Source organism: Neolamprologus multifasciatus, chromosome 16 (assembly GCF_963576455.1).
Source record: "Neolamprologus multifasciatus chromosome 16, fNeoMul1.2, whole genome shotgun sequence".
Classification (NCBI taxonomy): Eukaryota; Metazoa; Chordata; class Actinopteri; order Cichliformes; family Cichlidae; genus Neolamprologus; species Neolamprologus multifasciatus.
The window spans coordinates 3150242-3166740 of record NC_140454.1 but is presented as its reverse complement, the minus strand read 5'-3'; the positions used below and the strand labels follow the sequence as shown (position 1 = coordinate 3166740).

At 41.8% G+C, this 16499-nt stretch overlaps 1 long non-coding RNA gene across 2 annotated transcripts in view; it reads right to left on the bottom strand.

Annotated features, from left to right (window-relative positions):
* Positions 1-232: 232 nt before the first annotated feature.
* The window catches only part of LOC146500015 (uncharacterized), a 44167-nt gene continuing 27900 nt past the window's right edge, over positions 233-16499 (bottom strand). Inside the window, exons 3-4 of one of the 2 annotated variants that reach the window (XR_014869858.1) lie at positions 13984-15518; positions 233-437 (exon numbers count right to left, since the gene is read on the bottom strand). This is a non-coding gene — a long non-coding RNA (uncharacterized LOC146500015). Of the gene's footprint in view, positions 438-13983; positions 15519-16499 lie in introns of those variants that run through there. The other variant, XR_014869859.1, reaches the window with a different exon arrangement.

Here is a 16499-nt window from a genome sequence, read left to right as displayed (position 1 = left end):
ACGCAACTGAAGCAGCAACGCCTCTGTGTGAGCGCACTGTCACATCATAGTATTGTGGGACGCCACTTGGTGTTCTCCCGCTCTGTGGTAGAGTATCATTTCCTGTTCCTGCTCAAACACAGTGATGTTTCTGAGTAGCTTATATGCTTAGCAATTTAATTAAAAACTTTTAAATACATTCTTTTTTCATAGTATACTATTCACGTGCTTCATCCAAAGCACAATCTCTGTGAACACACGACTTAATTTATAGCCAAATTATTCACTCACTGTATCTGTACTGTTTTGCTACCTTAGCTTAGCTCGTAGCCAGCTCCCTAGCACCATGGCTGCTTCACCTGTCCCTCCTGCACTTTCCTGCTCATTGTGTCAGATGTTTAGCTACTCCTCGGCCTCCTTTAGCAGTAATGATATCTGTAACAAATGTAGCATATTTGCTGCTCTGGAAGCCAGGATTACTGAATTGGAGACTCGGCTTCGGACCCTTCATTCACCTGTAGCTAGCCAGGCCCCTGTAGCTGGTGCAGCCGAAGATAGCGTAGGCCCCGCTAGCTGTTCCCCGGTAGACCCCAAGCAGCTTGGGAAAGAGGGTGGCTGGGTGACGGTGAGGAGGAAGCATACTCTTAAACAGAAGGCCCAGGTACACCACCAACCTGTTCATGTGTCTAACCGTTTTTCCCCACTCGGCGACACACCCGCCGGGGGACAAACTCTGGTAATTGGTGATTCTGTTCTCAGACATGTGAAGCTAGAGACACCGGCAACCATAGTCAATTGTCTTCCAGGGACCAGAGTAGGCAACATTGAGGGAAATTTAAAACTGCTGGCTAAGGGTAAACGTAAATTCAGTAAAATCATCATTCATGTCGGCAGCAATGACACCCGGTTACGCCAATCGGAGGTCACTAAAATCAATATTGAAACGGTGTGCAACTTTGCAAAACAATGTGGGACTCTGTAGTTTTCTCTGGTCCCCTCCCCAATCAGACCAGGAGTGACATGTTTAGCTGCATGTTCTCCTTAAATTGCTGGCTGTCTGAGTGGTGTCCCAGAAACGATGTGGGCTTCATAGATAATTGGCAAACCTTCTGGAGGAAACCTGGTCTTGTTAGGAGAGACGGCATCCATCCCACTTTGGATGGAGCAGCTCTCATTTCTAGAAATATGGACAAATTTATTAAACCCCTCAAAATATGACTATCCAGAGTTGGGACCAGGAAGCAGAGTTGCAGTCTTACATGCCTCTCTGACGATAGATATAACAAGTAAGACTGGTTTCTGAGTTTTACAGAAACCAGGAGTGGCATGTTTACCCGCATGTTCTCCTTAACCCTTTAAAACCGGTCGGAGCGGGCACGCTCTGTTTTGCGTAACTATTTTTAAATCCCTGTAGCTCTGCAACCACGTAAGCTAGCGCAATAATTTTTTTTGCATATGAAACCGGAGGAGTTGTACTTACATCTTATGCCATCAGCTTGTCCTCGGTCACAGTTTCCTTCCACATATAGCTTTGCAAAAACTGCATAAAAAGCACTTGCAGCAACAAAAACATAATATTCCAGAAACACGCTTTGCCGATCCGATCAGCTGTTCATAACACTTCCTGCATTGGATTAGACATCAGCGCGAACTATCGCATGTCTGCCATGACCTGCCCGAAACCGGAAGTGACGTCATTTTCGCGGAAATGTAGTTTTTTTACCGTCCGGGCCTCAATGAGCCTATACTGGTGTTTTTAAAAGTTATGTTTGACTTTATGACTTTCTGTGTTGTTTCTGGGATGCTTAGAACTCAAATTGCACTGCTGGAAATAGTTTATTTTGATGCAGATGCTGCTTTTTTGCAAATTTGCATTATAATATTTATTTTTGTTTTTCCTGCAGTATATAAAAATTGGTGTATTTCAAAAATAAAACTATGAAGGCACTCAAAATAAATTTCCTGTGATGGGAAACTATTTTGTGCAACTTTTTTGTATTTACAGTTTTGAGGGATAAGCCTCTTAAATTTCTCTAACTACAAATATATGTTAAAAAAACAAAAACGATTTTCAATTTTTTTGTAGTTTATTGCACTTTTTTGCAATTTATGTAATTACTATGCACTTAATGCAGACATATTATTGAAATCTAGGCTGCAATGGTTGGATTGATGTATAGCAACTTGAAATGCTCCCAAAAATGGCTCCACAGCATGTAAAAATATAATATAAGCTCTGGTGGACTTGGTTCTATGGTAGGTCTTAAAGGGTTAAATTGCTGGCTGTCTGAGTGGTGTCCCAGAAACGATGTGGGCTTCATAGATAATTGGCAAACCTTCTGGAGGAAACCTGGTCTTGTTAGGAGAGACGGCACCCATCCCACTTTGGATGGAGCAGCTCTCATTTCTAGAAATATGGACAAATTTATTAAAACCCCCAAAATATGTCTATCTAAAGTTGGGACCAGGAAGCAGAGTTGCAGTCTTACATGCCTCTCTGCAGCTTCTCTCTTCCTGCTACCCCCCAAAACCCATCTCCATAGAGACTGTGTCAGCTCCCAAACAGACAAAAAACAAACTAAAAACCAGCAATAAACAACTTAAACATAAACAATTACAAAGAAGGAACAATACAGTATCCACATCTGAACCAAAGAATAAAACAGTGAAATGTGGATGATTAAATATTAGGTCTCTCTCCTCCAAGTCTCTGTTAGTACATGACTTAATAATTGATCAACAAATCGATTTACTCTGCCTTACAGAAACCTGGTTGCAGCAGGATGATTATGTTAGTTTAAATGAATCAACACCCCCGAGTCATTCTAACTACCAGAAACCTCGAAGCACAGGCCGAGGGGGCGGTGTGGAAGCAATTTTTCACACCAGCTTATTAATCAACCAAAAACCCAGACAGACTTTTAATTCATTTGAAAGCCTGATGCTTAGCCTTGTCCACCCCAGCTGTAAAACTCGGAAACCAGTATCATCTATTGTCCATCTGGGCCTTACACAGAGTTTCTCTCTGATTTCTCAGACTTTATATCTGATTTAGTGCTCAGCTCAGATAAAATAATTATTGTGGGTGATTTTAACATTCATGTAGATGCTAAAAATGACAGCCTCAACATAGCATTTAATCTGTTATTAGACTCAATTGGCTTCTCTCAAAATGTAAAAGAACCCACCCACCACTTTAATCACACTCTAGATCTTGTTTTAACATATGGCATAGAAACTGAACATTTAACAGTGTTTCCTGAAAACCTTCTGCTGTCTGATCATTTCCTGATAACATTTACATTTACAATAATTGATTACACAGCAGTAGAGAGTAGACGTTATCACAGTAGATGTCTTTCTGAAAGCGCTGTAACTAAGTTTAAGAATATAATCCACCCACTGTTATCATCTTCAATGACCTGTACCAACATAGAGCAGAGCAGCTATCTGAATACTACTCCAACAGAGGTTGATTATCTTGTTAATAATTTTACCTCCTCACTACGTACGACTCTGGAAACTGTAGCTCCTGTGAAAACTAAGGTCTCAAATCAGAAGTACCTGACTCTGTGGTATAATTCTCAAACACGTAGCCTAAAGCAGATAACTCGTAAGCTGGAGAGGAAATGGCGTGTCACAAATTTAGAGGATCATCATTTAGCCTGGAGAAATAGTTTGTTGCTTTATAAGAAAGCCCTCCGCAAAGCCAGAACATCTTACTATTCATCACTGATTGAAGAAAATAAGAACAACCCCAGGTTTCTTTTGTACTGTAGCCAGGCTGACAAACAGTCAGAGCTCTTTTGAGCCAACCATCCCTTTAACGTTTACTAGTAATGACTTCATGAACTTCTTCACAAATAAAATTTTTATCATTAGAGAAAAAATTACCAATAATCATCCCACCGATGTAATATTATCTACAGCTACTCTTAGTTTCATTGATGAAACTAAGTTAGACTCTTTTTCTTTCTGAGTTAACTACAATAATTACTTCCTCCAAACCATCAACATGTCTTTTAGACCCCATTCCTACAAAACTGCTAAAAGAAGTCCTACCATTAATTAATTCTACGATCTTAAATATGATCAACCTATCTCTAATAATCAGCTATGTACCACAGGCCTTCAAGGTGGCTGTAGTTAAACCTTTACTCAAAAGGCATCTCTAGACCCAGCAGTCTTAGCTAATTATAGGCCAATCTCCAACCTTCCTTTCATATCAAACATTCTTGAAGGAGTAGTTGTCAAAAAGCTAACTGATCATCTGCAGAGGAATGGCTTATTTGAATGGCCTGGTAAATGGCCTGCATTTGTATAGCACTTTTCTAGTCCTTAAGGACCCCAAAGCGCTTTACACTACATTCAGTCATTCACCCATTCACACACGCATTCATACACTGGGGATGGCAAGCTATGTTGTAGCCACAGCTGCCCTGGGGCGCACTGACACAGCTGCCCATGATGCATTGAGTTTTTCCTTTCCAGTCACCTTTCTCACTCACTATGTATTAACAGACCTCTCTGTATTGAATCGTATCTGTTATTAATCTCTGTCTCTCTTCCACAGCATGTCTTTATCCTGTCTTCCTTCTCTCACCCCAACCGGTCGCAGCAGATGGCCGCCCCTCCCTGAGCCTGGTTCTGCCGGAGGTTTCTTCCTGTTAAAAGGGAGTTTTTCCTTCCCACTGTCGCCAAAGTGCTTGCTCATAGGGGGTCATATGATTGTTGGGCTTTTCTCTGTATCTATGAAGCGCCTTGAGGCGACATTTGTTGTGATTTGGCGCTATATAAATAAAATTGAATTGAATTGAATTGACAGAGGCGAGGCTGCCGGACACAGGCGCCACCGGGCCCTCTGACCACCACCAGTAGGCAAACATGGGGTTAGTGTCTTGCCCAAGGATATTTGGCATGCAGCCAAGAGGCAGCCTGGGATCGAACCACCGACCTTCTGATTAGTGGCTGACCTGCTCTGCCACCTGAGCTGCAGCCACCCAAAGAGAGTTTCAGTCAGGTTTCAGAGTTCATCACAGCACAGAAACAGCTTTAGTGAAGGTTACAAATGATCTTCTTATGGCCTCTGACAGTGGAGGTTAATTATGGAGTTCCACAGGGTTCAATGCTAGGACCAATTCTGTTTACATTATACATGCTTCCCCTAGGCAGCATCATTAGAAGACATAGCATAAATTTTCACTGCTATGCAGATGGCACCCAGCTCTATCTATCTATGAAGCCAGATAACACACACCTATGAGTTAAACTGCAGGAATGTCTTAAAGACATAAAGACCTGGATGGCCACTAACTTTCTGCTTCTTAATTCAGATCAAACTGAGGTTATTGTACTCGGCCCTGAACATCTTAGAAATATGGTATCTAAGCAGATTCTTCCTCTGGATGGCATTACCTTGGCCTCCAGTAACACTGTGAGGAACCTTGGAGTCATTTTTGACCACGATATGTCCTTCAACGCACATATTAAACAAATATGTAAGACTGCGTTCTTCCATTTGCGCAAAATCTCTAAAGTTAGAAATATCCTGTCTCAGAGTGACGCTGAAAAACTAGTTCATGCATTTATTACTTCCAGGCTGGACAACTGTAATTCATTATTATCAGGATGTCCAAAAAACTCGCTGAAAAGCCTTCAGCTAATCCAAAATACTGCAGCAAGAGTCCTGACAGGGACTAGAAAGAGAGAGCAGATTTCTCCTGTTTTGGCTTCCCTTCATTGGCTTCCTGTGATATCCAGAATTGAATTCAAAATCCTGCTCCTCACATACAAGGTCTTAAATAATCAGGCCCCATCTCATCTTAATGACCTTGTAGTACCATATCACCCTATTAGAGTACTTCGCTCTCACACCGCAGAACTACTTGTTGTTCCTAGAGTATTTAAAAGTAGAATGGGAGGCAGGGCCTTCAGTTTTCAGGCCCCTCTTCTGTGGAACCAGCTTCCAGTTTGGATTCAGGAGACAGACACTATCTCTACTTTTAAGATTAGGCTTCAAACTTTCCTTTTTGCTAAAGCATATAGTTAGGGCTGGACGGGTTAGCCCCTCCCTGAGCCTGGTTCTGCTGGAGGTTTCTTCCTGTTAAAAAGGAGTTTTTCCTTCCCACTGTCGCCAAAGTGCTTGCTCATAGGGGGTCATATGATTGTTGGGTTTTCCTCTGTATCTATGAAGCGCATTGAGGTGATTTGGCGCTAGATAAATAAAATTGAATTGAATTGAATTGAATTGAATCCAGAGATAAACTCACCCCAAAGAATCCACATTCCAAGTAATCAAAACATGGTAAATGCTTGCACACACATGTGATTATGCGCAGAGGTCCAACCTACCAGCCAACCTCAGATCTCCATGCAAGCACACATGAATGCACATACATTTGCACACATCCACAGATAAACTCCCCCTCAGAAACCAAATTCCAGGAAATCCAAACACGGCAAATCTTGCACACACATGTGATTAACCTCAGATCTCCACACAAGCACACATGAATGCACATACATTTGCACACATCCACTGATAAAATCCTACAAATCAACTAAAATCCAAAAAATCCAAACATGGAAATGTTTGCACACACATGTGATTATGCGCAGAGGTCCACCCTACCAGCCAACCTCAGATCTCCATGCAGGCACACATGAATGCACATACATTTGGACACATCCACAGATAAACTCCCCCTCAGAAACCAAATTTCAAGATACCCAAACATGGAAATGTTTGCACAAACATGTGATTATGCGCAGAGGTCCACCCTACCAGCCAACCTCAGATCTCCACGCAAGCAGACATGAATGCACATACATTTGCACACATCCACAGATTAACTCCCCTAAAGAACACCAAATTCCAAGAAATCCAAACATGGAAATGTTGGCACACAAATGTGATTATGCGCAATGATCCACCCTTCCAGCCAACCTCAGATCTCCATGCAAGCAGACATGAATGCACATAAATTTGCACACATCCACAGATAAACTCCTGAAAATCAACCAAATTCAAAGATATCCAGACATGGAAATGTTTGCACACACATGTGATTATGCGCAGAGGTCCACCCTACCAGCCAACCTCAGATCTCCACGCAAGCACACATGAATGCACATACATTTGCACACATCCAGAGATAAACTTCCTCTCAGTAATCAAATTCCAAGAAATCCAAACATGGAAATGTTTGCACACATGTGATTATGCGCAGAGGTCCACCCTACCAGCCAACCTGACATCTCCACGCAAGGACACATGAATGCACATACATTTGCACATACATTTGCACACGTCCAGAGATAAACTCACCCCAAAGAATCCACATTCCAAGAAATCCAAACATGGAAATGTTTGCACACTGAAGATATGCGTAGCCTATTTTAGAGTTTATAAATGTGTTAGAATGTAGAATTATTGTAGAGACACTGACACTGCCCTGGATGTATTAAAGGCCTGAGTGTGTCATAAACTTAGGAGTAGATTTCTAGGAGACCCTCCCCCAGTTTGAACTGTGAAAGTGAGACAAAGAGAGGTTAATGTTGAGTGGAAATTCCTCAGGGCATGCCTGGGTGGGAGTCTCAAAGTTTGTAACTAAATATCTTTGGTTTGGAAGGGAGATGGACTTTTATGACCCCCAGGAAGTCACGTACGCAGAGACACACACACACAGTGCTTAAACTGTTACACTCACACATCCACACGCACACTCACTCACGTGCACTCACATACACATGGGTACGCGCACACACAGGCACTCACATGCTCGTGCACATAGAGACAGACACAGAGTTTGCGGCACACCATGGGGGTTTCATGATGGGGTCACTTCTATAAAGCTGGCTGTAACTAACAAAGGAGTGAAGATTTTGCAGAGGGACACCGGCCTCGTCTTCCCTTCTAGAAGATGCATGCTTAAATGAAGATGAATAAAGATGAATAAAGGTTTTGTGAAACAACTACTGAGTCCGGTGCATCTGTGGAGGCCCGAGGAATAAAAAAGAACCGGGGTAAAACTGATTTCCCAACAGTTTTGGTGTCGAAAACCCGGGATTCGCTCAGGGCCCAGAGAGGATGAATTGGCAGAGCTGAGATCATGAAACGAGGCGAACAGAGAGCTAGCTCACATGATTAAAAGGTAAGCACGACCTGTTTATTTTCGAACCGTGCATATTGTTTACAGCCTAAATTATCTGTTCGCTAAGTTGAGCGTATCGCAGTATAAATTCACTCAGTAGCATAAAGGGGCGGCTAGGTCCGTCCCGGCACGACTAAAGCCAGAGACTTTTGCTAAGAACTCAGGTTGATGTTTAGCGTGCCTCCCAGTGCGACTAAAGCAAGAGACTTTTGTTAAGAACTTCAGGTTGATGTTTAGCGCCCCGTAAGAAAATCTCTGTGCGTTAACGCAGGAGACGCTTGTTACGGATTAGTAGAATCGGTGTTTCATCCATCTTAGTTATTAGGAAAAAAGTGGCGGTGTTGTGATCCGTCCTCCTGCGTTAAAGCAGGAAACGTGTGTTACTATTAGTTAGAAAGCGGGGCTTAAGGCCTCGTCACCGGTTAAGCGCCATGTGAGCTCCGAGTTTGGCAACTCCACCCTCCTTTGGACGCGTCGTTGGGATTTGCCGGGTTGGTGACCTGGGCACCGGGGGCGCCTTAAATAACTAAAGCTAGGTGTTGGATCCTAGTCGCGGTTGATAACCTGCATGAGAGTGGGGGCAAGTTGCTTCATAGTGAGAGTTCGACTGCTTGGCTCAGCCCACTGACTGCAGCGTGTAGACTGCGTAGTGTGTTGGAAATTGCCGTTAGAGTCGGCGTTTCGACAGAGCTTTGGGAATAAGTGTAGGAACTAAGAGATTTGAGTTTAAGATTGTGTTTTTGTGATGTATGTGGACGGGAGGCCGTGCCACTGATTGTTGTGTATTCTGAGTTTATTGGGGATTGAATTTGACTGTGTTTTGAGAAAAAAGAGAAATTGCGGTTAAAGGCCGTGATGTAGTTTAAGTATTTTGTGCTGCGATCTGAAGATCGTGAGTTTATAATCTTGTTTTTGTTGAGTTCTAAAAAAGCGGACCATATCCACTCTGTGTGCTGATCAGGGCGTTGTCCTGAATCAGCAGAAGAGTCTCACAGAAAGTTTGAATGGGACTGCGAGAAGCATGAGGTGTGTGTGAGCCAGCCTTGAGGGGCGGGTTCACAGGTGGAACAAACGAGGACTCAAATGTGTGTGTGTGTGTGTGTGTGTGTGTGAGAGAGAGAGAGAGAGAGAAAGGTGGGGGCGAGTGACCAGGCTGTGAGTGTGTGTGTGAATTCCTTGATGACAAAAAAGGAGACAAAGTAGATTAGTTGATTTTCTGTGAAATAATAATAGTCAAGAAATCATAGTGTTCAAATAGGAGAAAATGAACTAAAATAAATAAAGAAAACTAAACAGTGGATTAGTGTTAAGGTAATGATAAATAAATTGATAAAATTAACAGTGACATTTAAAGGTGACCAAGTACTCAAGGATGAATGGAGAATTTGATTGCTGACTGTATGAGAGCTGTTGGGTGAAAGGAAAATGAGGTTGGAGGAGTAAGTTAACAGGTTAATGTCTGGGTGTAAAATAATGGGGTAAAAAAAAGAGAAAGACAATGATGAAAACAAAGAAAATAAAAAGTGTGGAAGTGTGAGTGGGAAATTGTATCCAACTGGGGGAAGCAGTGATGCTACGGGTCACCTTCTTCCCCTGCTGGACACAAAAGAAAACATGATTTGGAGTGTTGTGGATGAAAATAATTAATAACAACATCAAGAATATTTTTGTGTTTGCGGTTAAGAACAAATAAAAATTTCATATTTGGGGTTTAAAGTCAGTAGAGTTCAAAACAAAACAAGTAGAGATGTGTTGCTTTAGGAGTGATGAAAATATATGCAGTCACAGTGAATAATGAAAGTCTCTCAGTCTGTCGATTACAGGTGGGGTACAGACCTGGATCAATTCTCCAGCAGCAGTCGGAAGAAAATTATAGGTTAAGATCATTAGAAACAAGAAAAATATAGAAACACCCAGCCAGAATTTTTGGCTGAATTGTTTTGCAGCTTCCCGTCCTCATCCTGAACAAGCAAGCTCCAAGGAAGCTAATCTCTCCTTGAAGACGAGGACTGCAGTTCCAGAAGCACGAGCATGAACATCAACAGTGGACAGAAGTCCAAGAGACAATACCAGAGTTCTGAGCAGAGAGGTCCAGCAGCACTATGGGCAAACGGCATCAGAAAGAGAAGATCCATCATCTTGATTGGATGAATGGAGATGTGTTTCCAGCAAGCTGCAACTTCACTGTGTGTGAAGGACCTTTGAGAAGACTGTCTGAGCTTGACATTTGCCATGTTTGGAGCGAGATGGCAATGAAAGAGACAGTGGAACAAAGAGATACACGGGACACAGCTGAAGAGAACTGACTGTCATTGGACTGCAAAGTGGAAGAAGGAGCAGGTGAGGACAGAGGAATGCTGTTTTAGTGCGGGGAATCAAATTGGGTTAAGGAATCCGGGGAGACAAGCAGCTGCCTTGAAGTGGAGGATTGACACAGTGTCCAGACCACCACAAAAGGGGGAGGAAGACAAGCACTGAGGTATGCAAGTGTACTGTTAGAAAAAATGGAAAGGTGACACCACACATGCACATAATATGCACTAGAGATAACACAAAATCATACATAAAGTGTAACACATTAAAAGAGGGTATTTGTAGAAGGAGTTAACAACACACAGCGTGGTTGCCGATGGTAACCTGCAAGCATTTGGGGTTTAGCTGTGCCTGACTATGGCAGAGATTTTCATTTAGATGTTTCTGAAACAAAATTTGGTTTCAGAAAAAAGGGGGAAGGTAAATAAAAGGATACACAGAAATAGAAAATGTATTAACTCTACTAACACACACACACATGTAATGAAGCTCATTAGGATCAAACACAATTTTAAGTAGGCAATACGGTTACTATCATCCTGTCTGGCTCATTGAGTGGGTTGAGAAGTGATACATAGATGACTCAATTAGTATTATTTTGGGGAATATGACTGAATGATAGCAGAATACTGCAGCCAGAGTTTAAATGACTGAAACTAGCAGATTTTTTTGTTTTGTTTTGTTTTTTGTTTCTGATGTATGGGGAAGGTTTTACCATGTTACACACCTGGGGACAAAAGAAGAAACTGATTGTTAGGTTTTGTAATGTTGATTGTCATTTATGCTTAGAAATATCTACTTATATATGCTTAGAGTTTTATAATTAGTTTTAGATTGGTAGAGGTGTTTAATTAATTGTGTAGTGATAGGATGTGTGATCTTTAGCAGGCTGCAAAGGCTTGGTGTGGATTCCAGAGTGTTCTGGAATCCACACCTACATCCTGGGAGCATGGGAAGAGGTCGTACCTTGTTCTATTGTTTTATGGTAGGATAAACGTGGCTATATCTGTTTTAGTCTAAGTGCCTTTTGTTTAGATAGACTGCTGGACTTTCCAGACCAGTAGGTTTAGGGAAGTCATTTATGGGGTCATACTCTGACCCCACACACACACACAGTATTCTTTGTTCACATGTATACCTATGTAAGATGTTATATGTTAATGACCCTATGCATATTCATGTAACCACAATAAAAGGAGTGCTATGGGGAACCTGGCTGAGAGTCTGACGGAGGTCAAGTGGTGGAACGACACTTGGCTCCAGGCAGGTCTCCCTCATGCATGAGTAACATGAAGAACTTTGCCTACTTTGGGTCTTGCTTTGCTGTGTAATTATATTGTCTTCAACGTTCCAGCGAATAGGTTTAAGCTACAAACCTATCACTGATCATGTCAAAGAATATTGCATTTGTGTGAAGCGTGTGGTTGGTTGATGAAAGTTTTGGGGATTTAATTGATTGAGGTATTTTTCTTTTTCACCAAGTTTTAGATTTGGTGTGTTTTTACTTTTTAGAGAAAGAATATTTTGGGACTAAGACTAAGTCCTAAGACCGGGCTTTTGTAGTTTTATTTTTCATTTTGATCTGTTATTTTTATTTGATTTGATTTTTTGTTTTTGAACAGTGCACTGGGAGTTTTTCTTTGAGAGTTTTCTTTGGGAATCTCTTTTCTTTAGAGTTTAGTGAGTTTCTCCAAAATTACAATGGGCTCTGGAGAAAGTCACTTATTTCCACTATCAGCAAAGAAAGAAAGAATGAATGTATGTATGAATGAATGAGTGAAAGAGAAAAAAAAACTGACTGACTGGTAAAAGCTGACAAAAGCTGACAAGACTTGACCACGACTCAAGGGTAACCTCCACCTAGACAGGACAGAGGGGTGGATGAATTTATGTGTTTCTTTTTACAGGAGCAGAAAGATGACAGCAACATCTGAGGTTGCGTGAGCTTTGGCCTTACTGATTTAACTCCTAAATGCCACTTTCTGTGTTTGTGAATCTACCAGGGGTGTGTTATTCATGGGCTTGTGTTGATCACAGAAGTTACAGTGAGAAAGTGTGTATACACCTGTGCAGTGCTAACATTTGCATTTCTTTTCTACAGCAGAGTGTTAATCATGTGTTTGATTATGTGAGTTACAGTAGGACACACTAATGGTTAATGTTCTTTCTATTACAGGATTGATTATGCTATTACACTGTGTTGTTGGGAGAATGTGAAGGTTACTTTGACAATGTGAATAACATGTAAGACACATCCTGTGTTGAAACCAGTGTCATTCTTTTACAGCAGAGTGTTAACTTCATGACATTTTACGGCACCTCTGGAACCTGTCGACCTGCGCCTGACCACGAGGATCATACATGTGTGTTGCTAATGTTTGTGTTTTCTAAGAGTGCATGTAGAGGATTCAGCGGAAAACGGACAAGTGACATGAGAAAGCAAATAAGAGATGCAGTGTTTATGGAATAGTTTAATATGGGGCTCATTAGCTATTGGACTGGTTCTTATATAGCGCTTTTCTACTCTGTCCAAGCACTCAAAGCGCTTTATACAGCTAATTCATTCACCCAATCACACCCATTCACACAAGCACTTCTAAGCTTAAGTGCTAAGTATCTAACATTCACACTCCGATGGATGCATCGGAGAGCAACATGGGGTTAGTATCTTGCCCAAGGATATTTGGCATGCAGACTGGAGCAGCCTGGGATTGAACCACCGACCTTCTGGTTAGTGGCTGATCCGCTCTGCCACCTAAGCTACAGCCACCCACCACTATTGGTCGCTCGCTCTGTGGTATAGTATCGCTTCCTGTTCCTGCTCAAACACAGTGGTGTTTCTGAGTAGCTTATTTGCTTAGCAGTTTAATTAACAACTTTTAAATACATTCTTTTTTCACAGTATAATCTTCACGTGCTTCATCCGAAGCACACTTTCTGTGTACTCACTACCTAATTTATAGTATTCACTCACTGTCTCTGTACTGTTTCGCTAGCTTAGCTCGTAGCCGACTCGTTAGCACCATGGCTACTTCACCTGTCCCTCCTGCACTTTCTTGCTCATTGTGTCAGATGTTTAGTTACTCCTCGGCCTCCTTTAGCAGTAGTGATATCTGTAACAAATGTAACATATTTGCAGCTCTGGAGGCCAGGATTACTGAACTGGAGACTCGGCTTCGCACCCTTCACTCACCCTTAGCTAGCCAGGCCCCTGTAGCTGGTGCAGCCGAAGATAGCGTAGGCCCCGCTAGCTGTTCCCCGGCAGATCCCAAGCAGCTGCGGAAAGAGGGCAGCTGGGTAACGGTGAGGAGGAAGCATAGTCCTAAACAGAAGCCCCAGGTACACCACCAACCCGTTCATTTGTCTAACCGTTTTTCCCCACTCGGTGACACACCCGCTGGGGGTCAAACTCTGGTAATTGGTGATTCTGTTCTCAGACATGTGAAGCTAGAGACACCGGCAACCATAGTCAATTGTCTTCCAGGGGCCAGAGCAGGCGACATTGAAGGAAATTTAAAACTGCTGGCTAGGGGTAAACGTAAATTCAGTAAAATCATAATTCACGTCGGCAGTAATGACACCCGGTTACGCCAATCGGAGGTCACTAAAATCAATATTGAATCGGTGTGCAACTTTGCCAAAACAATGTCGGACTCTGTAGTTTTCTCTGGTCCCCTCCCCAATCAGACCAGGAGTGACATGTTTAGCCGCATGTTCTCCTTAAACTGCTGGCTGTCTGAGTGGTGTCCCAGAAATGATGTGGGCTTCATAGATAATTGGCAAACCTTCTGGAGGAAACCTGGTCTTGTTAGGAGAGATGGCATCCATCCCACTTTGGATGGAGCACCTCTCATTTCTAGAAATATGGACAAATTTATTAAACCCCTCAAAATATGACTATCCATAGTTTGGACCAGGAAGCAGAGTTGCAGTCTTACACGCCTCTCTGCAGCTTCTCTCCTCCTGCTACCCCCCCAAAAACCCATCTCCATAGAGACTGTGTCAGCTTCCAAAAAGACAAAAAACAAACTAAAAACCAGCAACAAACAACGTAAACATTTAGAAAGAAAGAACAATACAGTATCCACATCTGAACCAAAGAGTAAAACAGTGAAATGTGGATTATTAAATATTAGGTCTCTCTCCTCCAAGTCTCTGTTAGTACATGACTTAATAATTGATCAACAAATTGATTTACTCTGCCTTACAGAAACCTGGTTGCAGCAGGATGATTATGTTAGTTTAAATGAATCAACACCCCCGAGTCATTCTAACTACCAGAAATCTCGAAGCACAGGTTGAGGGGGCGGTGTGGCAGCAATTTTTCACACCAGTCTATTAATTAATGAAAGACCAAGACAGACATTTAATTCATTTGAAAGCCTGATGCTTAACATTGTCCACCCCAGCTGTGAAACTCAGAAACCAGTCTTACTTGTTATCATCTATCGTCCACCTGGGCCTTACACAGAGTTTCTATCTGATTTCTCAGACTTTATATCTAATTTAGTTCTGAGCTCAGATAAAATAATTATTGTGGGTGATTTTAACATCCATGTTGATGCTAAAAATGACAGCCTCAACATGGCATTTAATCTGTTGTTAGATTCAATTGGTTTCTCTCAAAATGTAAAAGAACCCACCCACCACTTTAATCACACTCTAGATCTTGTTTTAACATATGGCATAGAAACTGAACATTTAACAGTGTTTCCTGAAAACCCTCTCCTGTCTGATCATTTCTTGATAACATTTACATTTACAATAATTGATTACGCAGCAGTGGAGAGTGGACTTTATCAAAGTAGATGTCTTTCTGAAAGTGCTGTAACTAAGTTTAAGAATATAATCCAGCCACTGTTATCATCGTCAATGCCCTGTACCAACACAGAGCAGAGCAGCTATCTGAACGCTACCCCAACAGAGGTCGATTATCTTGTTAATAATTTCACCTCCTCACTACGTACGACTCTGGATACTGTAGCTCCAGTGAAAACTAAGGTCTCTAATCAGAACTACCTGACCCCGTGGTATAATTCTCAAACACGTACCCTAAAGCAGATGACTCGTAAGCTGGAGAGGAAATGGCGTGTCACAAATTTAGAGGATCATCATTTAGCCTGGAGAAATAGTTTGTTGCTTTATAAGAAAGCCCTCCGCAAAGCCAGAACAGCTTACTACTCATCACTGATTGAAGAAAATAAGAACAACCCCAGGTTTCTCTTCAGCTCTGTAGCCAGGCTGACAAAAAGTCAGAGCTCTTTTGAGCCAACCATCCCTTTAACATTAACTAGTGATGACTTCATGAACTTCTTCACAAATAAAATTTTTATCATTAGAGAAAAAATTACCAATAATCATCCAACAGATGTAATATTATCTACAGCTACTCTTAGTACCATTGACGTTAAGTTAGACTCTTTTCCTCCAATCGATCTTTCTGAGTTAACTTCAATAATTACTTCCTCCAAACCATCAACGTGTCTTTTAGACCCCATTCCTACCAAACTGCTCAAAGAAGTCCTGCCATTGATTAATTCTTCGATCTTATATATGATCAACCTATCTCTAATAATCGGCTATGTACCACAGGCCTTTAAGGTGGCTGCAGTTAAACCTTTACTCAAAAAGCCATCTCTAGACCCAGCAGTCTTAGCTAATTATAAGCCAATCTCCAACCTTCCTTTCATATCAAAAATCCTTGAAAGAGTAGTTGTCAAACAGCTAACAGATCATCTGCAGAGGAATGGTTTATTTGAAGAGTTTCAGTCAGGTTTCAGAGCTCATCACAGCACAGAAACAGCTTTAGTGAAGGTTACAAATGATCTTCTTATGGCCTCTGACAGTCGACTCATCTCTGTGCTTGTCCTTCTTGACCTTAGTGCAGCATTCGATACTGTTGACCATAATATCCTATTAGAGCGATTAGAACATGCTGTAGGTATTACAGGTATTGCACTGCAGTGGTTTGTATCATATCTATCTAATAGACTCCAATTTGTGCATGTAAATGGAGAGTCCTCTTCACACACTGAGGTTAATTATGGAGTTCCA